At 41.7% G+C, this 13,108-nt stretch overlaps 1 protein-coding gene across 1 annotated transcript in view; it reads right to left on the reverse strand.

Annotated features, from left to right (window-relative positions):
• Positions 1-13,108, reverse strand: part of PTPRD (protein tyrosine phosphatase receptor type D) — a 2,576,377-nt gene that overhangs the window by 775,014 nt on the left and 1,788,255 nt on the right. The gene's annotated exons all lie outside the window — the stretch shown is intronic.

Below are 13,108 nucleotides of genomic sequence, written 5' to 3' on the forward strand. Positions count from 1 at the left end.
AGCATGCACAAGGCTCCAATGACTATGTGAAGACGATGCCCTTAATAAAGAAATTAGGGCCTGTATTTATCAAGGTATTGAGCCACCCTTGTGCCATGCAAGGAGACGCAAGGGCAATGCACAACCTAAAGGAGATTTATCAAGCCTGGCGTGGTTTGATAAATCTAGAGAAATGCAAGGCTGCCCAAATCACTGCTGTGTTACGGCAGGGAAACGTGCCATGGGTGAAGATCGGGTGTTTCTATGCATCCACCCATGCATTCCAACACATTCCCGGGAATGTGTCAGAATTACATGCCTCCAAACCAGAGACGCAACAAGGAGAAATATCTATATTTCTCCTAATTGTTTCCTCTTTCTAATTGTGCCGCATTGTCCAGCACACATAGAGAGAGGAAAAATACCGCTAGAGATTGTTTTTGTGCAGGCCCCTTCCTGCACAAAAACAAACAGGCCTACAAAGCAGATGGGGCCTGTGTTGGTGCTAGGCAGCAGTTTGTGCGCCAGCGCAGGTAGAGAGCAGGAATGCGCTATATAATGTGAAATACAGCGCATTCCTGACCTATCCTTTTAACGCAGTGCAGCACAGCTCAGTGCAGCAAAATGGCTTGCATTGCGTTAAATGTTGATAAATATGCGCTTACGTTTTTAACCCGCTCGATTCAACGCAAATTTCCCCGCTCTGCAGGCGGATTTTACGCGTGGGGAAATCAGACGTCCCCCCAGTTGTCCAACGCACACGGCCACCGTGACGTCAGACGGCCGGGAGGCATTAAATTATACCAAACAACTATCAACATTGCAATCGTGCAGACACTTCCCCAACACGGGATACAATTGTAACTTTTTTGTTTCTTTCTGTATTTCTTTTTTTCTTAGTCGTGTAGGTTCCAGGCGATTGACAGCGTCAGATGTCCACGTCTGGTAGTCCATTATGCTGCCGACTAAACCTAGGAGATGCAAGTGGACTTCACTTTGACAGCCCCAGCCCTTGAACTCACGCGCCGCAGTCTCGCGCAGCAGGAGGAGCCGAGGTGGAACAGAAACAGACACGAGGCTGAGGTTTCGACGGGAGTTCAGCATGGAGCAGCCGAGTGTTATTTGGCCCTGGGCTGTTTTCTGCTTGATGTTGTGGAATGCAGAAGTCTGTGACACATGGGAATGCCCACAGACTCTCCTGCGAGCTCTGGAACATTCCATTAGCAGCTGGATCGGCGCGGGCCACAGGCCAACCAAAGGTCATGAAAAGAAAGGACAAGGAAATGAAGGAAAGAACCGGAGGATGCACTAATTACCTCTCCCAAGTTTGGGTTGTTGTTGCATGCAGTTGAAGGCCGTATATTACAATTATTTATAATTAATAAATGACAGGCTGTCGGCTGAGATTTAACAGGCGATTTGTCAAGAAACCTCGACAATGAATATGGTAAGTGTGGAATGTGCAGTTGTTAGCTGCTCTCTTCTCGGGTTGCTGACTTTAAAGTAAGCTTGGAGAACTTTGGGGCATATTATCAAGGGGGTTTATCTCCGCTTTTTTGGCTTTAAAAGCCAAGAAAGCGGAGATAAAATGATCTCCCTATTACCTAGCTGCCGCTAACACCAGTTAGCGACAGCTAGTAGGAGATAGCGACCATCTCGGGCCCCACTTTGCATGTCAGTGATATTTATCACTAATGAGATGCAAAGTGGGCGTGCCAAGATGTTAGCGACTGAAAACAGTCTCTAACATCGCTATCTCCTATTACCAACTTTTGGAGATATTCGCGCTAAGCGGGAATATCTCCAAAAGCTAACACCTGCCCTGAGCAGTTCTTAGCCATGTTATCCAATGGGAGGTGGATAACATGGCTAAGAGCATTAGCTCGCTAATGCATGAATATCGCTGACTTTTCAGCGATATTCATGCTTTGCGGCGATTTTTACCGCATTTGCGTTAAACCTTGGTAATACCAAGGTTTATTTGCGATAGAAATCGCCGATGTGCGGCGATAATTTTTGTCTCTAAACAAGTTAGAGACAAAAATTATCGCTAGTTGTTGGTAATATGCCCCTTTATTTGTAATTAGGGACCCCATGTTTTCGATCTGAGCCTCTACAGTGGAAGCATTGTTGAACATATGATGAAATTAATACACGTGTGTGCAGTAAACAACAATACCTTTCCTAATTAAAACAGGAATTAAAAAGCATTGTCCTGCAAGTAGCTGTATCTTGCTCCAGACTTAAGTACCAGTTATTCGTGAATTGAAGGGTGTAAGATATGTGCTCTCCGAGTAAGCATGTGTTACTCCTAGAAATTCATGAATAATTCACAACAACAATGTTATAGTCAAAATTTAATCCAAAAAACATAAAGAGAAAGTGGGGAAAAACAAAAACAGAGAATGATAAAAGTAGAAAAGCAGAGGCAAGGAAAGTCATCTTTTGGATAAAAAATAACCTGAAGAAGTGAAATAAGGAGTCAGGAAACCTCGGTGGAAGAAAGAAGCATGAGGTGGAAACACGATTTAGGCACCCTTGGGATGGAGCATCCAAAGTCTGGAGTAAGACGTACCTGAATCTGGCATGTGTAAAAATGTCCTGTCACAATGCACCAACAATAAACCATCACCAGCTATTCAATTGCTATTCTTTGAACGACACATTGTCAGCTGAGTGAGTTTTGATCATGCAGAGACACATTTTTAAATATAGGATCTTAATCCAGTGAAGTTATGCATTCAATAATGTCTTATTATTTCAAGGTAGATATTTCTATTTTAATTATTTATTTACTTGCCTACAGGTTTTGTGGAGAATGTGTGACACTTTGTAGTCATTTGCAATTGAATACAAATTGGTTAAAAAAATGTAAAAAAAACACAACAATAAACATAATTAACTTTTGCATGACTTAAAGGAGTTGCTTTGTGTGGTGGCACATACATGCACAGAGTTTTGCTCTTCCTCCACAATTGGTGGTCTTCCAAATAAAGCCGTATTACATTTGGGATGGACATTATGATGCCTGGGTGGAGGTGTGAGACTCTTTCAGTAGAACTGAGTTTGACAGTTTGAATTCTGCTTCAATGCCCCACCAAAGGTCAGGAAATAGCTCATTTACTTGAAATTCGCATGCACCATTAATGTTGTGACTAAGATGCGTCCATAAAGAAGGAGCAGGGCCTAAGAAGTGTGAAGCGAAAGAGTGCACAGGAAAGGTGCATTAAGTTCCATTGCTAATTTTCAGAGTCCCTGTATAGCGCTCCACTGACTTTTGGCTTGGACCTTTGGGACTAAAGAAATAACACCACGTGCGTACACACATAAATACTTTCCATTAAGGTTCACCTATTCACACACATGACAGTGGCAATTAGCACCTCTTGCATGAGGCAAAGTGTCAGTCAGTTGCAAATGAGGGTTTAGTTTTTAGGTCTGGCTTGACTGCACAGCTGTTGGCAAGACTTGCTGTTACAAATCCATTTAAATATACGTAGAGGGAGCTTTGGCTCCTCCCAGAGGAGTATTCCTTTTGCACCACACGCCACTGTCTGTCTTAGATATCATTCCACCCTCTCTTGAGTGCTTGCTTTGTAATGCATGAAGTGCTATTATACATTTGAAAAGTACACTGACTCATCACACATTCAATTGTGTATCTCATATATGCCTTTCACACAAAAAACAATGTTTTAGTTTGTTTTTCTCTGCAACAAGCGTTGCTTCATGTTTTCCCCAGGACTCTAAATGCAAGCCTACTTATCAGCTGTTTATCTGGTGGTGGAGGGAAATGGGATATGTTGTTTATTGACATTAGCACAGACAGTTCATTTGATTTGTCTTTATTCTTGTGGGGTTTCACCAGGCGAAAGGGATATTCCTAGGTGGGCTCCAGAGTAGAGATCATGCAGGGGCTGTGTTTCAATTATGCCTTGCGTCTGGTTAGAAAGTATTAATGCTAACCCCCCTTCACCAAGCATAACTGCAACAAAAGCTCCCAATGGCAAAGACACCGCTGGGACCAGGGGGCACATGCCCATCAAACTATTTGTGATAATCTAATCTGTTGATTAGGACTCAACATTATGCTAATCGTTGAGAGCCAAAGTGGTGACGGCATCATTTGGTGCTTCTGTGAAGCTACTACCCACTTGCCTTGGCCAACTGTCACTACTGTATAGAACTCCTCCATTACTTGCTTGCAACTTTTCTAATTTCGCATACTGAATTTAGTGCGAGAATACACAAATCAACACTCGGCATTAAATCTAGTCTACCACTAGAAGAGAATATACCCAAACAATTTAGAGAGTTTGTGCTCATCCTGTGTACTTGCTTTTAATGTGAGTCACTTTGTATGCTACAGTGAAATTGCACACAGTGGAGCAGAAAACCTTATATAGTGTCTCCTGTCAAACCTAATTCCCTTCCTCTGGTGTCTTGGGACCCACCCCCAGAAGTTCATTTGTAATTTGCACCACCCACTCGTGATATTCCAGTTTCTCTACTTAACACAATAGCAAATGAATCATCCATGTTGGCATTGAGTTTGGGGATTTCAATAGACATTTCAGCTAAAACATCACATATTTACAAAGCTCCTAAATAAATTAATATCAGCAACATTTTCACACAATAGCACGAGAATTCAATATCGACTCCCTCACAAAGAAATATGTTAATGCAGAAGGTAGCAGGTATGAATCTTACTGTGGGGGAGAAGGATGCAGGTATACTAGACATGTACATGACCCCACAGAGTTTGATGTCTTTATAGGTGTCTAATTAAGGAATGAGAATACATATTTTAAGTAAATGAACTTTTATCTTTTGCTATTTTAATTGAAATTTTGTACATGTATGCTTTATGGTTGTGACAAACCAAATAAAGTACATTTTGACTGACTGACTGACATAGGTGCCAAAGAAGGAAGAGCACAATTCAGCCTTTTGAGCAATAATTCTTTCAGAGTACCTGCTCTGATGTGCTCCCTTTGTGGCTGCACAGGATTACAAGCAAAAGGACTGCGACCAAACAAATATATACATTCTTATTCTGCTCTCCCTATAGATCCCATAGATGTCACAATGCCATCCCTGCTAACTTTCCACCAGGAGGACCAACCAAATACAGGGTCTTTGTTTTGGGTGTACGCTTTTCTAAGATTACTCTATAACTTATGGCGCGTGGTCACAAATATTAATCATGCTTGGTCTTATGATTGTACACATATCTGACATGCGTAAACATTCGTCTGGTTGAGGTAAATGTGCATATAGGAGCTAAAGACATGAAGCAAAATTAAGTGATTTAATGGAGAGATCTTGCAGAACTATCAGTACAGAGCAGTAATAGGCAACAGAAACCACATCTAAGATTATAAAAACATAACAAAAATGCATGATTTCTGGTTCTGCATATTACACAGATTGGGTTAGTGGCTTCCATCCCAACTGCAGCTCATGCACTTTCCAAAAATTGTAAATAAATATGAAGGTCTTGATTATTTACATGAAGTATTTCAATTTTATCATTTGCTTTCTTACAATATTACACACAAATATGCTTCTGTAACAGTCAAGAACAAAGATCTATTCCATCACCCCCAACAAATATAAGATTATGAGAGAAATATAGAGGCACAAAACTGTTAGAGTTTTTCACACTGCTAATTTGGGAAGAATTCATGTCAGTTAATCTATAAAAGTATCTCACCAAACAACTATCTCGTTACAAATTTACTATGCTGACCTCAGAAACATCAGGTCTGTAACAAAAAAAGAGCAGACGCCATGTTTTCTAATAATACTTAAGAAATCATTAGACAGGTCACACACTTCCGTTCATTTGGTTATGCTTTTCAGATTCTGGCACTCCAACCTTTTTGCCTGCATAAACATCCACAAACAATGAGGCTTTGTCCTGTCTCATGCACAAAGAGCTGCATAAATGACAGTGCGGTATATGTTTACCTAGAAGTTCTTGCCCCTGCAAAACCTATACTGTCTTATGATATGCAGCCTAAAGTCTTTCTTATTATTGTCAGACTATTCTTGGGCATATTTGCTCTTGAACAAGTTCGGAGATACTAGAAGTTCTAAAAATGCTTCTCTGATTTTACACCGCTTCTGTAAAAAATAACAAATTATTCTTTTCTGTGTCCATGAGAGAAGTCTGTCTTAGAACAGATCAGGCCCCCTTCTGTGGATCAGAGGATTTAGTTTCCAGGATAAGATAGACAGCTGTCAAATCTTCAATATGACCGGCTACTCCTCTAAAACACAGCGGTGTTTAACTTTTATAAGTGCAATGGGGGAAATGCTTTTTTCTCTCTCTTCCATGTTTTTTTGTATTATCCTGACTGTAAAGAAAACGATTTAATGACTACAAGACCATCTAGAAAGAAAATCAATTTTTGGGTTATAGCCATAAATCTATGATTTTTTTTGGTGATAGCGATTGATGGCGATTTTCAACTACTTGCATTGAAGAAAATAAGCAGTAAATTATTTTGCTGATCTAAATTTCCTAAATCACATTTAGTGCATGGGGTATGATAAAGAATCCAATAAACAATCCGATCATTCAATATAGAATCTGATATCTAAAATGAGTCTGCGGGTCAGTGGAAATGGAAGAACAATGATATGTATCATCTAATTGTCCTACTCCTGTAAAGCCATGTCATTGATGAGCACAAGGCCACTCCTGTGGTTGCTCTGGGAGTAGCCAGTGTTCAGTGAGACCACGGTCAGATTGGGATACGGATATTTCTCAGAATCAAGCAGGTACTCTGGTGCACCTGCACTTCTATTTTTCCAATTCAAGCACTGAGTAGCACCTCAAACCAGCCAGCCAAAGATGTACATTTCTAAGATTGTTCAAGTCAATCATATGTGTACTCTGGTTGGACTAGTCGATAGGCTATTAATATGCTGCGAAAGTGATGACGCACTTGTGCCCCAAGGCGTGAATATCAAAAATCTTCAATGAAATGTACATTACATGACTGGGTACAATCCACTATTCCCGGCAAGCGCAGCAGACGAGGCATTCCCGCTGATAATATAAGCAGCGCAAAGCCTGCTACTTTATGTGAAAAGTGACGGAACACTGACATTTGTCAGTGACAAGTGCTTGTGTGTGGGTGGTTGCCATATACCAGTGATAACTATGTGATGACAATACTGTAGGGCACTGCCTGCTTTTCAGAGCAGCTCTCTGAGTGAGGATGCCAGCATTAAACGCGCTGCAACTAAAGAGCTCTAAATGCGTTAAAAGTGTTAAATGATTTGCTACAAGAAGATTTGATGGACTTATAGTTGACAGATCATCTTGTATGCACTTTAGTGTCATGAGCCTGCCATACTGCCACCTGCTGGTGATCCAGTGGGGCCTCTGCAATCTTGCGTTAAACCCTGAATGCTAGACAGCACTCCATTTTCCATCTAGTCCCAGGTTTCACACAAACTAGCTGATGCATTCTCTAGTTCTCTCCTTCCTGAAGCCTTGAGGAGATCCCTTTCTGGAGATGGAACCTGCATGTCCACAGACAGCTAAAGGCACATGCACACTTTCTGGTTGTCTTCGGTCTCAGCTGAGATTCTTGTGTCCTTGGTACTCTTATGGTACCTTTTGCCTTCCTATTTACCAGACAAAAGTGGAGCTACGATTCCCAGCAACTGTCTCTCTGCTAGCACCTGTGCTTCTCTCTTTCTCTCTTGAGCTGCTTGGTATATGATACACTTGCAATCATCTGACGTAATGAGACTTTGCAACAACCTGGCCAAGTTTCCTTGCCGCTCCCATTGGACACTAATTCCATGTTCCTAGCTGTGTTAGAGCTTTATGATTCCTGGATTCGTAGTTCATATTCTGGTGCTGCAGTTCCTTCTGTTAGAAATTCCTGTTTTGGTGCTCTAGCTATTTCTGACGTCCCATGCAGACGATTGCTGCAGGAGAATTTGCTTTTGTGCTAGTTTGTAAGCAAATCGTGTACTCTATCTGAGTCCTTTCAGTCCTTGCTCCAGTTGCTTGTCTACAGTTGCTCGTTTTTGCTTTGCATGTCTTGTTTCTTCAAGTAGTTAGTTGAGTCTGGTTGCATGCTCTTTTTACTTCTCATACTTTTGTTCCAGTCCCTGTTTCTTAGAATCCTTCATCATTGCCAGTGCCCGGCCCTTGTATTCTGTCACTCTTGCTCTGTTCCATGTTTCTTATACCTCAGCTCCGTATATCTATGAGACTCGCTGCTGAAAACCTTGTTAGCACTATTAAAAGGTACAACTGAGTAAAGAGGCGAGGGGCCTCACATGCAAAGGCTCGATTTAGCAATGTTCTTCCACAGGAGCTGTTTGATTTGTACTAGGACCATGTGAGAATAGCTGTTCCTTGACCTATCTTAATCTCTGTTAGGTACAGAAAGATCATTTTCCACAAACCATCCTTACCCTCTGCCAGCCTGGCTATTGTGCCCTTCTTCCATGTTATGTACTTTTTGTATATTTTTTTCTTGTACACGGTTTTCTGTCTATTTGTTCTCCCTCAGGTCCTACCCACCGGGGCGGCTCTAGGCTCATGGCAGCCCTGGGCAGGGAGCGTAGGTAGGGGGCCCCGGAAGAAGGGGTCCGGGCGGGGCGGAGCCCCCTCCTCCCGGAGCTCAGGAAGGTGTTTGGAAGTGGAACAGAGCCGGAGGTCGCCAACTCCCTGCCAGGGGCCGCCATGCAAATATGTATCCACCCTCAGAGGATTATTATATTAAGGATATATATTGGCGTGGTGGCCCCTGGGGTTTGGCGGCCCTGTGTAGGTGCACAGCTTGCACATGCCTAAAGCCGCCCCTGCTTCCCAGTTCCTGTTAGGGCTTCCCCAGTGTTCAGCACCTGTCCAGTCTTTACTCTTCCAGACTTTATGTACTCCTTGTGATGTTACACTCCCTTTTCTTGAACTTTGAACTCCATTGTAAAAGCTCCCACTGCTAACTATACTAACCAAAGTCCCAGGCTGAGTGCTGGCATATGCACAGCCACTGCGTTTTAGGTAGGACTGAGTACATGATTACATGTAAATCTATGGTCACTGAAGACCTTACTAGATTGTGGGCCTCTAATCAGAGTCTGCATCACAACACATGAAAAAGTATAGCTTTGCATATTTCCCCCCATCATTTGCAAACACTTTCATGTATTTAGTGTGTATCCTTGTGATTACACATGGGAAAGTATCCAAATGTTTGGTTTCCATGTATGCTCTTCCTTCCTATATATACCATGGCTGATAACCAGCGGTTCCGCCAATAATCTATAACAGTAAGTATAGCAGACATATTCACCTACACAACCAACATCTGCTGCTGTTTATTTTTCCACATGGAAACATTTTCCAGGGGGAGAATTCCATTCCCCTATTCGTCCCTAAAAAGAGGGGAGGGCGGATTGGATCACACTTAAATCGTTCTCTTGCTCTAGAATTAAGCACCACTAAATGTAAGCCCAAAAGCTGTGTGTGAAATCCACTGGTGGGGTTTGTGAATGCAGACAATGTTATCACATTTTTTCGGGGATTGGGGGGGGTTAGCACATACCAAATGTCCATATCTCTGAGGCCAGAGATCACGCATATTCTCACCCTTATTCCTAAAGTCAAGCCTGCAGAAAACTTAATATGCTAGCCAATTTTCGACAATAATAAGTTTTGTCTGCAGGCAACCATGTCCACATATACTGGCACAGTAAATCAGAATGGAACTTTTACTTTCACGAGTGGCATTGTAATGAATTTTGCTGTGTGTATGCGGTTTTGTATATCCGCCTCTTGGTGCATATGGAAAAGGATAGGAGCTTTTTTTTAAAATACTTGATTGCACATGGTTTGTGTTTTATTTGTGGGGTTTTTCACTTACATGTTTCAGATGTGGTTTGCATTGCTGCTTGACCTTCTGGAATACATTTTATTGTTTTGGTTGTTGTTCATTTTTACGCGTTTTCATTTATGCAGAATGCTTCTCTCTCGTCGGCACACATCCCTGTCACCTTTGCTGTTGTTTGTCTGATTTAGAAGAATGGCATTCTTTCAAAAATAGGGCTAGGAAATGGTCATTTGCAGTCTTGCAAACAAATGTCTTGCCATATTTAGCAAGTCAGTTGCATGAATATTGAGGTTGCTTACACATTTGGGTGAATTTCGGCTTGCTGTGCGTTTGGTTCAGTTGGTGGAACATAAATTGAATCGAGGTGTTCTGCTGATGGTACTGTAGGTTCAGTGAAACATTTATGCTCAATACAAGGACGAAGTTGACGGTGAATTCATGCGAAACCCTGAAGGTTGCTCGAGCAGAAATAAACAGAGGGAAGGCGTGAACTGGAGGCATTGATTGGAAGATGCAGGTTCAAATTCTGCTTAGGCAGATCTATATCTCCTGCTTGGTAATTAAGAATGCAATACTCAAGCATCAGCACAAAAAGCTTATGCTGATTCTGAGACTGATATAGCAATCATCAGCAATTGTTGTAACTTTGCAATCAAAATGTAGCTGTTTTAGCTAAGTTGTCTTGGGCAGTCAATAACAGGATGGGCACTCTTTCTCTAAACCACAAGTCGTGTGTGGAGTCTTATTTTCCCGACCATACCGTTGTAACTGTTTCTCACCAAACAAGTTCACTGTCTCATCAATTATCAAATAAATGTATATTTTTGGTGCTGGTAAACATTTTACTGGAAAAGCAAAACTTTCTTTAAATGTAACCGTGGAGGTTGTCAATCTTAAAGGCAATCAACCAGCAACTCACCAAACACCTGGAACACAGCAACCTCTGGGACCCTTCTAAATCTGGATTCTTAGCCAACCACAGCACAGAGGCACCTGATAGCTGCCACCAATGACACCAGGGCCCTCCTGGACCACAGAGAAATGGCAGCACTTATCCTGTCAGCCACCTTCGACACGGTTTCCCATCACATCTGTATCAATAGACTCCACCACATCAGAATCCAGTGGGACGCCTTCAAATGGATCACCTCATACCTCACCAGAAGAACCCAGGGAAACTGTCTCTACTAGTTCACTTGGGAACCCAAGAAGATCATCTGCAGCGTCCCCAAAGATCATCCCTCAGCCCCACACTCTTCACCATATACATGACCCCCCTCCCTTGCCGACACCGACAGATTGCAATGACTCAACATCATCTCCTCTGCTGATGACACTCAGCTCATCATCTCACTGCCAGAAGACCCCTCCACCACCACAGCCAACTTCCATAGATGTATAATAAATGTTGTCTACTGGATGAAGGACAACTCTCTCAAGCGCAACACGGACAAGACTGAAGTCCTCATCTTTGGGAACAACACCTCCTCATGGAACGATGCATGGTGGCAGACTGAACTCGGTCAATCCTCCACTGCGACAGACCATGCCCACAACCTCTGCATCATCTTGCACAACAATCTATCTACGAAGAAACAGGTAAACCCTACATATGCTCCGCAACATCTTTAGGTGGCTCCCAGTCAACACCAGAGGGACCATCATGCAGGACCTCATCACCAGCAGGCTGGCTACAGGAATACACTCTAGGTAGGAATCACTGCACACTTCCTGAAGAGACTGCAGACAATATAAAACTCAGCGGCAAGACTCATCCTCAATCTCCCCCAATAGACTCACATCACTCCACAATTCAAGAAGAAATTATGACAAGCACAAGAAGATGTGGAGAAGAGTGGGTGAAGTGTTGGGGTGTTGAACATTTATGAAGATTTTTATCTTGTGTAAAGTGGATTTTTTCCCTAAATTATGTGGTTTCATGGAAATACATTTGCTGGTCAATCCAATTTCAATTCATTTATCAAAATATTTCCACAGCGATGTTTCATTTAATTAATATCAAACCAATAACCAATATTCATATTTCAGTTCCTGTATGTATGGTGACACTTTACTACACACACTGGAATTGCAGGTTTTGTGGCTAACACAGCACCCCCACAATTTTTACCATGTAATTTTTGGCAGAGGAAATTTACAGGAGGACAGATGCCCAGAAAATATCGGGACATGCAGATTTTGTTGTGGTAAGCACCAAAAGCTGCATATTATATCCCATTCTGCAAAGGTGTACTTGGAACAGGTGCTAATTATTGCAGCTGTTAAATTGAGATCTCTTAAGTATTGGATTTTAGCAGATGCAGCAATTATCACTTCCGGGGCAGGGCCACTTATAATTAAGGTCTTTGAGGAAAGTGAAATTCGCAAGATTATGCGAGTTTAACAACATTTTCACACGTCCAGTGAAATGTTGAAACTGTACAGACTGAATTCCTAACCACAGTTCAGTTTATTCTTAGTCTTCAAAAATGTCAAATTAAAACTTAAATTGTAGAGATTCTCCTTTCATGGACACAATAGACGCAAATGCTAGGAGTAAGATGCTGGCCTTGAAACAAAGCATAGCTGTGAAGGACTTGATATTAGCAGTTCTTGAAAACTGAAGACACCACGGAATGTAAAATGGCATGATATTTGTCTTGCATTACTTAAGATTAAGATTAAGATAAAAAAGTTAAAGTATTATGGATGGTTGATAACAGGCGAAATTAAGCAATTTACAAAACTGGCAGTAAATTAATTATACTGATAGACCTACATTTATGCTCTTGTGAATATGACACATAACTACATTTGTGCTTGCTAACATTTTTTTTTCTCCAGGGGAAAAATGTTTTTCCCATTGACAAATTCCTTCTTCATCTTCCCCAGTATTTGTGGTGGTTTTTCTTCTCTTTTCCAATTTGTGTAGGGTCTTACTACTGTCCTTAACAAGAGCACATACTCACCCAGATCCATGACTGGATTAGGCATTGCAGATATTAAGGATGCAAAAAAATGCAGGTTTTGACCTACATATGCAGGCATCTATGTACTGGAATGCGCACACCCCAGCCCTGTGAGATTTGCTCACATGTAAAGTGCAATGCTGGCAAAGTTTTACATGTAAGTAAATCTCTGTAGAGGTGGAAATGCATGTTTTCCCCATAAAATATACGTTTACATTTCTAAACGAAGGCATTTGCACAATTTTAGGGCAGGGATACCTTTGTGAATCCTTCCCAGTGACTGCTAATAGA

This window comes from Lissotriton vulgaris, chromosome 3_1, assembly GCF_964263255.1.
Source record: "Lissotriton vulgaris chromosome 3_1, aLisVul1.2, whole genome shotgun sequence".
Lineage (NCBI taxonomy): Eukaryota > Metazoa > Chordata > Amphibia > Caudata > Salamandridae > Lissotriton > Lissotriton vulgaris.